Here is a 12,239-nt window from a genome sequence, read left to right on the forward strand (position 1 = left end):
GAATCTAGAGCAATTTCGGTGCATAAAGGGCAAGGGCGCAAGCCTAATCTGAACACCTGTGATCTCTGATCCCTCAGACAGCACTGCATCAAGAATTCTCATTCATCTATAGCTGATATAACTACATGGGCTCGGGATTACTTTGGCAAATCTTTGTCAAGCGCTATAATACAGAGTTGCATCCACAAATGGCAATTAAAACTTTGCTGTGCACAAAGGAAGGCTTATGTTAACTGTGTCCAGAAGTGACATCGACTTCTCTGGGCTTGGAGGCATCTGGGATGGACCATCACACAGTGGAAACGGGTATTATGATCAGATGAATCAGTATTCCAGATGTTTTTTGGAGGAAATGGACACCGTGTACTCCGGACCAAAGGCAAAAATGACTATCCAGGCTGTCACTAGCAACAAGTCCCAAAGCCAGGGTTTGTTATGGCATGGGGTTGTGTCAGTGCCCTTGGCAAAGGTAACTTACACTTCTGTGATGGCGGCATTAATGCAGAATAGTACATTGAGATTTTGGAGCAACATATGCTGCCTTCAAGACAACACCCTTCCCAGGGATATTTCAACAAGACAATGCAAAACCACATTCTGCACATATTACAAAGGCCTAGCTGTGGAGGAAGAGGGTGTCTGTCCCCTCTGTCCCCAACAGAGAATGTGTGGTGAATTCTGAAATGAAAAATATGACAGTGACGACCCCATACAGTTGCACACCTTAAGACCTGTTTGCAGGAAGAATGGGACAAAATAACACCTGAAACACTTCATCACTTGGTGTCTTCAGTCCTTAAACATCTTTTATGTGTTGTGAGAAGGAAATGCAGCATTACAAAGTGGTAAATGCTTTACCATCCCAACTTTTTTTGAAATGTGTTGCAAGAATTAAAATTGTAATGTGTTTATTTTGAAAAAACAAACAAACAAACAAACAAACAAACAGACAGACAATAAAATTCATGAGGTAAGACATCAAATATTGTACTGCTGTATTGTTTTGAGTGCAATACAAGTCAAAGATTATTTACAAATCATTTTTTTCAGTTTTAATTTCAATTACAATATACCATCCTGACTTTTTCTAATTTGGGTTTTTTCTATTTTAACAGACTCATTCCACTGTTTTATGTTTTATACAGTGTTCTACTGTATGTACTGTATGTAGTGTTAGCCAATTTTCCATATCATTTATCATAGCCAAAATTCTTACATATTCTGTATTGGCATTTCTACATCTTTTTCAAAAAAATTGATGAATTAAACCTGGTGGTCATAGATAACAATATTACAGTGGATATAAAAAGTGTGCACACCCCATTAAAATGATAGGTTTTTCTGATGTAAAAAAAAAAAGACCATGATAAATAATTTCAAAACTTTTCCCACCTTTAATGTGACCTATAACCTGTATAATTCAACTGAAAAACAAACAAATCTGTTGGGGGGGGGGACATTAAAAAAACGTACAATAAGCTGGTTGTGTGCACACCCTTAAACTAATACTTACACCCTTAAACTAATACTTTGTTGAAGAACCTTTTGATTTAATTACAGCATTCAGTCTTTTTGGGTCGGAATCCATCAGCCTGCCACATCTAGACTTGGCAATATTTGCCCACTCTTCCTTGAAAAAGTGCTCCTAATCTGTCATATTGCATCTCTTGTGCACAGCCCTCTTCAGGTCACCCCACAGATTTTCAATTGGATTTAGGTCTGGGCTCTGGCTGGGCCATTCCAAAACTTTAATTTTCTTCTGGTGAAGCCATTCTTATGTTGATTTTGAAGTATGTTTGGGGTCACTGCTCTACTGAAAGATGAAATTCCTCTTCATCTTTGGCTTTCTAGTAGACACCTGAAGGTTTTGGGCCAAAATTGACTGATATTTAGAACTGTTCATAATTCACTCCACCTTGACTAAAGCCACTGTTCCAGGTGAAGAAAAATAACCCCAAAACATGACGCTGTCACCACCATGCTTCACTGTGGGTATGGTGTTCTTTTGGTGATGTGCAGTGTTGTTTTTGCACCAAGCATACCTTTTGGAATTGTAGCCAAAAAGTTCAATCTTGGTTTTATCAGACTATAACACATTTTCCCACATGCTTTTGGGAGAGTTGATGTATTTTTTTTGCAAAATTTAGCCGGGCCTGGATGTTTTTCTTTGTAAGAAAAGGCTTTCGTCTTGCGACCCTACCCCATGGTCCAGACATGTGGAGAATACTGGTGATTATCACATGTAGTACACAACCAGTACTTGCCAGAAATTCCTGCAGCTCCTTCAGTGTTGCTGTAGGCCTCTTGGCAGCCTCTCTGACCAGTTTTCATCTTGTCTTTTCATCAATTTTAGAGGGACGTCCAGTTCTCGGTAATGTCACTTTTGTCCCATATTTTCTCTACTCCTTGATGACTGTCTTCACTGTGCTCCATGGTATATCTAATGCCATGGAAATTTTTTTGTGCCCTTCTCTTGACTGATACCTTTCAACAATGAGATCCCTTTGATGCTTTGTAAGCTCTCTGCGAACCCTGGCTTTTGCTGGAGGATGCAACTGAGTAAATGTCAGGAAAATCCTACTAGGACAGCTGAACTTTATTTGGAGTTAATCAGTCATTTTAATTGATGGCAGGTATGAACCCAAAAAGACTGAATGCTGTAATTAAATCAAAAGGTGCTTCAACAAAGTATTAGTTTAAGGGTGCGCACACTTATGCAACCAGCTAATTGTACTTTTTTTTATGTTTTTCCCCCTAATAGATTTGTTTGTTGAATTGTACAGATTATAGGTCACATTAAAGGTGGGAAAAGTTTTGAAATGATTTATCATGGTCTCATTTTTTCACATCAGAAAAGCCTATCATTTTAACAGGGTATGTACAGTACACTTTTTATATCCACTGTATATGCTCAGCAGTGGTCAATTCAGCACCAAGGATGGCTCACAAACATATTCTGGCACTGTCAGAACTGTTGGACATTTACTGCATCACCATTGTAAGAGAATCATAATTATATAAGCACGTGCAGCACACATGAACATAACAGTCCATGTTCACAGAGCCTGAGATTTGGCTTTTATCTTGTAAAATGTGACATGCAATAAAATTATAAAGACTATAACTGCACATTGTAAAATAGTCTTAAGATATACAATAATAGACTCTACTTATATTGCATGTATATTATGCACAGCGATGTTCAGTTGTAAGAAAGTGACCAAAAGCGACAACTATAGTTGAATTAACTTGTGCTCTTTCTTGGATGTGTTGGAGCTGGGACAACCAGGAGCCAATCACAGAACAATGCAATTATCACTTGTCTTCCACATCCATGCTACAGTATATGGCCAAACATTTGTAGACACCCAATTATCACATCAATATATAGACCTTCCTCAAACTTTTGCTGCAACCTTGGAAGCATACAATTGTCTAGAATGTATTTGCATGCTCTAACATTAAGATTTCATCTTCACTGGAACTAAAGGGCCCAAACATGTTCCAGCATGACAATGTACAAAACAATGTCCATAAAGACATGATTTCCCACCGTTAGTTTGAAAGAACTCGAGTAACTTGCACAGAGCCCTGACCTCAACCCCACTGAACACCTTTGGAATGACTTGAAACTTGGTCTGGTCCCCAGGCCTCCTCACCTAAAGACTGCAAAAAGATCAGGTGATTTTTCTTTTTCTAATCTTCAACTGTCCAGTTTGGGTGAGTTTATGCCCATGATAGCCTCACATTCCTGTGCTTGGCTGACAGGAGAGGAACCCAGTGTGGTCTTCTGCTGTTGTTATAACCCATCCACCTCAAGGTTCAAAGTTTTGTCCATGCTTAGATGCTTTTCTGTTCACCACGGTTGTAAAGAGTAATTATATGAGTTACTATATCCTTCGTGGAAGCTCAAACTGTCACCCACTCAAAGTTTTTTGTTTTTCGCATCATCCTGTGTAAACTCTCGAGACGGTTCTGTGTGAAATTCCCAGGCGATCACATCCTGGTACCAACATCCATGCCATGATCAAAGTCACAGTGAGTACAAATTTCTTCATTCTGATAATTGATGTGAACATTAATTGAAGCTTTTTGTGCTGCTTTGAAGCATTGTGCTGCTGCCACATCATTGGCTAATTAGATAACTGCATGAATGTGCAGGTATTCTTCATAAAGTGGACAGTGAGTGTATGTGTACTAGTGTGGACAAGGACTTAGACATTTACACAATATTCAGTTCAGCCCTTGTAATTTTATGGACTCTCTCGCTCTAGAAAAACAGTATCATCTAGTGGCACATCATCTAGTGGCACACTCATAGACACATATTTATTCCTGTTAATCTACTGTACATAATGTGCCACATGAAGGGCCTCACAGAACCCTAATTTTTGCACACAGTACATGTATAACTGATCAGGCAGTATAAATACAAAATAGATAAGATTATGGTAGTTCTGAAAGTTTTACAGAAGACAAGTACACTCACTGGCCACTTTATTAGGAACACCCACACACCTGCTGTTTTATACAGTTATCTAATCAGCCTTTCTGTTCTTGTTCACAATGCATATAATCATGCAGGTACAAATCAAGAGCTTCAGTTAATGTTCACTTCAAATATCAGAATGGGGGGGGAGACTGTGATCTGTGTGACTTTCACTGTGGCATAGGTGATGGTGCCAGATGGACTGGTTTGAGTATTTCAGAAACTGCTAATCTCCTGGGGTTTTCACACACAACAGTCTCTAGAGTTTACACAGAGTGATGCAAAAAAACAAAAACAACACTGAGTGAGTGATAGTTCTGTGGGTGGAAATAAATGCCTTGTTTATGAGAGGTCAGAGGAAAATGGCCAGATTGGTTTGAGCTGCCAAGAAGTAACTCATATAATCACTCTTTACAACTGTGGTGAGCAGAAAAGCATCTCAGCATGCAGCAGCAGAAGACCACATTGGGTTCCACACTTGCCAGCCAAGAAAAGGAATCTTAGAATCAAGAACAAGTTCCTATTATCTAACGGAGAAGCTGCTTAGAAGTTTACACAGAGTGAAGAGCAGCTTATGAGGTGTATATGAACAGTAGTCCTCATTTGCACTACTGTTCATATACACCTCATAAGCTGCTCTTCTAAGCACCTTCTCCGTTAGATATTGTACTGTATTTGCACTACTGCTATTTTTTGTACATTGTTTGTTTGATTTTAGTGATCTATCTATCTATCTATCTATCTATCTATCTATCTATCTATCTATCTATCTATCTATCTATCTATACACAGTTGTGCTCATAAGTTTAAATCTATGATTCTTTGGCCATTTTTCAGAGAATATGAATGATAACACAAAAACATCTTTTCCACTCATGCTTAGTGGTTGGGTGAAACCATTTATTGTCAAACGACTGTGTTTTCTCTTTTTAAATCATAATGACAACAGAAACTACCCAAATGACCCTGATCAAAAGTTCACATACCCTGGTGATTTTAGCCTGATAACATGCACAGAAGTTGACACAAATGGGTTTGAATGGCTACTAAAGGTAACGTCCTCACCTGTGATCTGTTTGCTTGTAATCAGTGTGTGTGCATAAAAGCTGAGTGAGTTTCTGGGATCCAGACAGACTCTTGCATCTTTCATCCAGCCACTGACGTTTCTGGATTCGGAGTCATGGGGAAAGCAAAAGAACTGTCAACGGATCTACGGGAAAAGGTAGTTGAACTATATAAAACAGGAAAGGGATACAAAAAGATATCCAAGGAATTGATAATGCCAGTCAGCAGTGTTCAAACTGTGATTAACAAATGGAAAATCAGGGGCTCTGTTAAAACCAAGCAAATGCCACAAAGTATCTCACCTACAATATGCCAAACAGCACAGAGACAAGCCTCAAAACTTCTGGAACAAGGTAATTTGGAGTGATGAGACCAAAATTGAACTTTTTGGCCACAACCATAAACGTTTACATTTGGAGAGGTGTCAACAAGGCCTATGATGAAAGGAACACCATTCCTACTGTAAAGCACGGAGGTGGATCGCTGATGTTTTGGGGATGTGTGAGCTACAAAGGCACAGGAAACTTGGTCAAAGAAGGAAAGATGAATGCAGCATGTTATCAGCAAATACTGGAGGCAAATTTGCACTCATCAGCCCGGAAGCAGCGCATGGGACGTACTTGGATGTTCCAACATGACAACGATCCAAAACACAAGGCCAAGTCGACCTGTCATTGGCTACAGCAGAACAAAGTGAAGGTTCTGGAGTGGCCATCTCAGTCTCCTGACCTCAATATCATTGAGCCACTCTGGGGAGATCTCAAGCGCGCAGTTCATGCAAGACAGCCCAGAAATTTACAGGAACTGGAGGCTTTTTGCCAAGAAGAATGGGCAGCTTTACCATCTGAGAAAATAAAGAGCCTCATCCACAACTACCACAAAAGACTTCAGGCTGTCATTGATGTTAGAGGGGGCAATACACGGTATTAAGAACTGGGGTATGTAAACTTTTGATCAGGGTCATTTGGATGTTTTTTGTTGTCATTATGATTTAAAAATAGAAAACACAGTTGTTTATCAATAAATGGCTTCACCCAACCACTAACCATGAGTGGGGAAAAAAGTTTTTGTGTTATCATTCATATTCTCTGAAAAAAGGCCAAGAAAGCAAAAATTCTGCCAGGGTATGTAAACTTATGAGCACAACTGTGTGTGTATATATGTGTGTGTGTGTGTGTGTGTGTGTGTGTGTAATCTTTATCTGTTTTTACAAGTAAGGTGAGAGAGAAAGGGCATTTCGATTCTCCTATATGTCCTGGATATATAGTGAATTGACAATAAAAAATCTTTGAATCTTTGAATCTATTAAATTGGCCAGTGAGTGTACGTGTAATACAAATTTATAAAAAGCTTCCAGCAGAGGGCAGCAGAGGGCAACTGATGACGTCGCTCTTCTTCGCGAGTCCTGTCACAACACAGGAAGAAAGATGTTGGCACTAGAATGGCTCAAAGGAAATAGCCTTCTTAACCCTGTAATAATCTCAGATAGCTATTCAGTCAAGTAAATCATTCAGAAGTGATATCATTAACGAAATATATATTTTACTGTATAAGCTAGAATTAATGGGCATGTCTGTCCTTTTTCTGTGGGTACCTGCCCATGTTGGTGTGGAAGGGAATGAGCAGGTGGACAAACTAGCAAAGCAAACCTTACAACATAAAGACATTGACATACAGAGCCCAATAAGTAAGGTTGAGGCAAAGGTTTACATCAAGAAGTATTGTAACTCTACCTGGCAGGAGTATTGGGATGATAACAAAAAAGGAAGACACCTATACGGCATACAAAAAAAGGTTGGAACAGGAAGAATAGAGGGAAGGAATAGAAGAGGTGAATCCATCATTACATGCCTAAGAATAGGTCATACAAGTCTGAATTACTCACTGAAGGTGATAGGCAGAAACAGTGGAACATGTACTGCTACACTGCAAACCAGAGCATTTTTAAAGGATTTTCCACTAGGAGACCAACTGGTCTGGGCAATACAATCACAGACCCCAGAGTCCATGCGGCTGCACCGCTGCGGCATATTCTGTGATGCAAAATGGTTCACCAGTCACCATACAGACAAACACACTAGTGACTACACAGCTATCAAGAGCAATTACCAAGCACAAATGTTATGTCAAAGACACTCAAAGTTACACAGTAATGACATCGGATTCTGACATCAGCCATCTCAGTAACCATCTCATCTCATCTCATTATCTCTAGCCGCTTTATCCTTCTACAGGGTCGCAGGCAAGCTGGAGCCTATCCCAGCTGACTACGGGCGAAATGCGGGGTACGCCCTGGACAAGTCGCCAGGTCATCACAGGGCTGACACATAGACACAGACAACCATTCACACTCACATTCACACCTACGGTCAATTTAGAGTCACCAGTTAACCTAACCTGCATGTCTTTGGACTGTGGGGGAAACCGGAGCACCCGGAGGAAACCCACGCGGACACGGGGAGAACATGCAAACTCCACACAGAAAGGCCCTCGCCGGCCCCGGGGCTCGAACCCAGGACCTTCTTGCTGTGAGGCGACAGCGCTAACCACTACACCACCGTGCCGCCCTCTCAGTAACCAAATTTTAGTTTTGTTTTTCTTAACCAACATGATCTTGGGGGCGGCACGGTGGTGTAGTGGTTAGCGCTGTCGCCTCACAGCAAGAAGGTCCGGGTTCGAGCCCCATGGCCGGCGAGGGCCTTTCTGTGTGGAGTTTGCATGTTCTCCCCGTGTCCACGTGGGTTTCCTCCGGGTGCTCCGGTTTCCCCCACAGTCCAAAGACATGCAGGTTAGGTTAACTGGTGACTCTAAATTGACCGTATGTGTGAATGTGAGTGTGAATGGTTGTCTGTGTCTATGTGTCAGCCCTGTGATGACCTGGCGACTTGTCCAGGGTGTACCCCGCCTTTCGCCTGTAGTCAGCTGGGATAGGCTCCAGCTTGCCTGCGACCCTGTAGAACAGGATAAAGCGGCTACAGATAATGAGATGAGATGAGAACATGATCTTGTGTGTATATCTTACAACATAGATCTTCGTTTTCCTTGTTAAATGTATACTTACATGGTACTTGGTTAATTAATTGCAACTGATTGAACCAAATGATAAGACATAACTTGGTTTAAAATTTGGTCTCCCAGTGAAGCTGGTTTGGCATTGACTAGGAGACCAAATCTGGCCACTGGGAGAGCATTTGGTCTCCCAGTAACTATGTTAAAAAATGCTCTGCTGCAAACAGTATGAGGGAAAAAGGGATCAGCTCTTTCAATCCCTGAGAACAGCTAAGCACAGTGATTTTACCCTACCAGGACTGTTAGGTAAAACATCTAGCCATATTTACCACTTTATTCTCAGGTTTTTGAAAGAAACTGGGCTAGCCCAGAGAATATAGTTTTTATTTTCTTTCCTTTTTTTTTTTTTTGTTTGCTTGTTTTACATATAGAGTACCTCCAACAGGGCGGCACGGTGGTGTAGTGGTTAGCGCTGTCGCCTCACAGCAAGAAGGTCCTGGGTTCGAGCCCCGGGGCCGGCGAGGGCCTTTCTGTGTGGAGTTTGCATGTTCTCCCTGTGTCCGCGTGGGTTTCCTCCGGGGGCTCCGGTTTCCCCCACAGTCCAAAGACATGCAGGTTAGGTTAACTGGTGACTCTAAATTGACCGTAGGTGTGAATGTGAGTGTGAATGGTTGCCTGTGTCTATGTGTCAGCCCTGTGATGACCTGGCGACTTGTCCAGGGTGTACCCCGCCTTTCGCCCGTAGTCAGCTGGGATAGGCTCCAGCTTGCCTGCGACCCTGTAGAAGGATAAAGCGGCTACAGATAATGAGATGAGATGAGATGAGTACCTCCAACATCTACTTGTTCCACACTCCAGCCCAGTCGGTGGCGGTAATGCACCTTTCTAGTTGGTTGCCAACCGTCATTAAAACCGAAAGAAGAAGAAGAACAGGCAGGAAGGAAGGAAGAAAGATAGTTGTGCTGCTTTCATTTTGTCCGAGTATTTAATAACGGGTAAGAAATGTATGAATATGATATTTAGCGCACTTAGAGTAGAGAACAGGAGCTGTTAATATTCAGTTTTCTCTTCACATGTCTGTTAAATTTGACAAAATAGTCTCGCTAATGATTACAGCCTGTCAGTAGGGCATGAGGTTTGCTCGATAATGTGTCGTAAAATGTACTTTTATTTGGCTGTACATAATAGTACTTGTAATATTTATCTTCTAAATGAAATAGCTGGCACCTGTGCGTGCTCGGATTTCGTGTGTAGTTCATATAATGTGTTGCAGTTTGCACTCTCAGAAAGAACTTGCTTACAGTAATGCTGTTGTAGCTGAGGACTGCAGTTGTCATGAACAGTTTTAAGAAGAAGAAACCTTTATTTGTCACATGCACACTTCAAGCACAGTGAGATTAATCCTCTGCATTTAACCCATCTGAAGCAGTGAACACACACACAGAGCAGTGGGCAGCCACACTAGAGTGCCTGGGGAGCAGTCAGGGGTTCGGTACCTTGCTCAAGGGCACCTCAGCCCAAGGCCGCCCCATGTTAACCTAACTGCATGTCTTTGGACTGTGGGGGAAACCAGAGCACCCGGACGAAACCCACACAGACACGGGGAGAACATGCAAACTCCGCACAGAAAGGCCCTCGCCGCCCACGGGGCTCAAACCCAGGACCTTCTTGCTGTGAGGCAACGGTGCTAACCACTACACCACCGTGTTGCCCTCAAGTTTCCATCAATAAAGAGTTATAACCAACAAAACTGACTTCATGTTGAAACTGTTAATGTTATAGTCATGCTGTCTGTTGTTGCCCAAATGAGGATGGGTTCACTTTTGAGTCTGGTTCCTCTCTAGGTTTCTTCCTCATGTCGTCTGAGGGAGTTTTTCCTTCCCATCGTCGCCACAGGCTTGCTCATTGGGGATAGATTAGGGATAAAATTAGCTCATGTTTAAAGTCATTCAAATTCTGTAAAGCTGCTTTGCGACAATGTTGTTAAAAGCGCTATACAAATAAACTTGACTTGACTTGAACTTTGCAACAAAATCTGTACACTTTAACTAGAAGGTAATAAATTACAGCATTAACCAGTGAACCTTGTCCTAAGTTAATAAGGCAGTAGATTTGAGCTGAAAATACTTATGGGTTGTTGTTGTAATAATTAAGGTGTTACATTAAAGGGAGGCACGGTGGTGTAGTGGTTAGCACTGTTGCCTCAGCAAGAAGGTTCTGCGTTCAAACCTAGCGGCCGACAAGGGCCTTTCTGTGTGGAGTTTGCATGTTCTCCCCGTGTCTGTGTGGGTTTCCTCCCACAGTCCAAAGATATGCAGGTTAGGTTAATTGGTGGCTCTAAATTGACCGTGAGTGTGAATGGTTGTTTGTGTCTCTGTGTGTGTCAGCCCTGCGATGAGCTGGTGACTTGTCCAGGGTGTGCCCTGCCTCTCACCCATGATTAGCTGCGATAGGCTCCAGCTTGCCCCCCCGCGACCCCCACATGGGATAAGTGGTTACAGATACAACAAACATTAAAGGGAACCCACATCGAAAAATAAACATAGGCTAGAAATACTGCACATTTTGCACAAATGCATTTTGACTTCCCTGTATTGTCAGTGTGTCACATAAAGCAGTGCTTTAAAATGTATTCCTGCTCACTTGAGTGCACCCATATTGTCATTTTGTGGGTGGTGTCAAAGGTCAGCATGACGTGGTATTGTTGATAGGTTTCCTGTATCTTGATTGGCTCACTGCTCCTGACACTACGATGTACAAAAAATTGTTGAAAAATGGCCGAGTGTAAAGCCTTTGATTGCAAAAAAATGGTCAGCCAACCAACTGGTTCATATGCGTTTTCCTGTATCGCCTTGTCTCAGAGTAACTCCTGTCCTTGAGTTCACATATTAGTATTTCCCCTGTTCTAACACAACTAGTTCACATACTCCGCTAATTATTGTAGCCCTGAGTTGAAATAGGTGTGTTACAGTGAGAGAAAACAATGTGCAGGACCAGGGTTGGGAACCTGCACTGTACAGCTACAGTCACCTCTGAAAGTGGTGGTCGACACGGTGGTGTAGTGGTTAGCACTGTCGCCTCACGGCAAGAAGGTTCTGGGTTTGTGCCCAGCGGCCAACGGGGGCCTTTCTGTGTGGAGTTTGCATGTTCTCCCCGTGTCTGCATGGGTTTCCTCCAGGTTCCCCCACAGTTCATGCAGGTTAGGTGAACATGGGGCAGCCATGGCCTGAGGTTGGGCTGAAATGAAGAATTGGCCTCACCTTTCTAGGTACTTTTGGAGGGGACTGTATGGTATCTGACTTTGTTGGTTGTAGTGATTCATGCACTTTCAAATATCACTCCTTGTTCTGAAACGCTATGAAGAACAACCAAATAAGTCTGATTTTTTTTTTAAAAAATGGAGGAGAGGTTGTCAAAAGGGCTAGTCATGTTAACCTGGCAGATACCAATAATATAGAAAAGTGGGAAAACTGGATGATTTGTACTACACCACCATTACATTACAGGCATTTTAGCAGATGCTCTTATCCAGAGTGACAGCCAATACACCCAGAGTAACCTGGGGAGCAATTGGGGGTTAAGTGGTTTGCTCAAGGGCACATCAGCCATTCCTGCTGGTCCAGGGAATTGAACTAGTGACCTTTCTGTCCTAAAGCTGCTTCTCTAACCATTAGGC

General features: G+C 42.1%; 1 protein-coding gene across 1 annotated transcript in view; it reads left to right on the plus strand.

Moving 5' to 3' along the window:
- Positions 1 to 9,476: 9,476 nt before the first annotated feature.
- Positions 9,477 to 12,239, plus strand: part of c9orf72 (C9orf72-SMCR8 complex subunit) — a 29,267-nt gene continuing 26,504 nt past the window's right edge. The window contains exon 1 of the mRNA XM_060925687.1: positions 9,477 to 9,558. The gene's annotated coding sequence lies outside the window, so the exon portion shown is untranslated. The remainder of the gene's footprint in view (positions 9,559 to 12,239) is intronic.

Source organism: Neoarius graeffei, chromosome 7, assembly GCF_027579695.1.
Source record: "Neoarius graeffei isolate fNeoGra1 chromosome 7, fNeoGra1.pri, whole genome shotgun sequence".
NCBI lineage: Eukaryota > Metazoa > Chordata > Actinopteri > Siluriformes > Ariidae > Neoarius > Neoarius graeffei.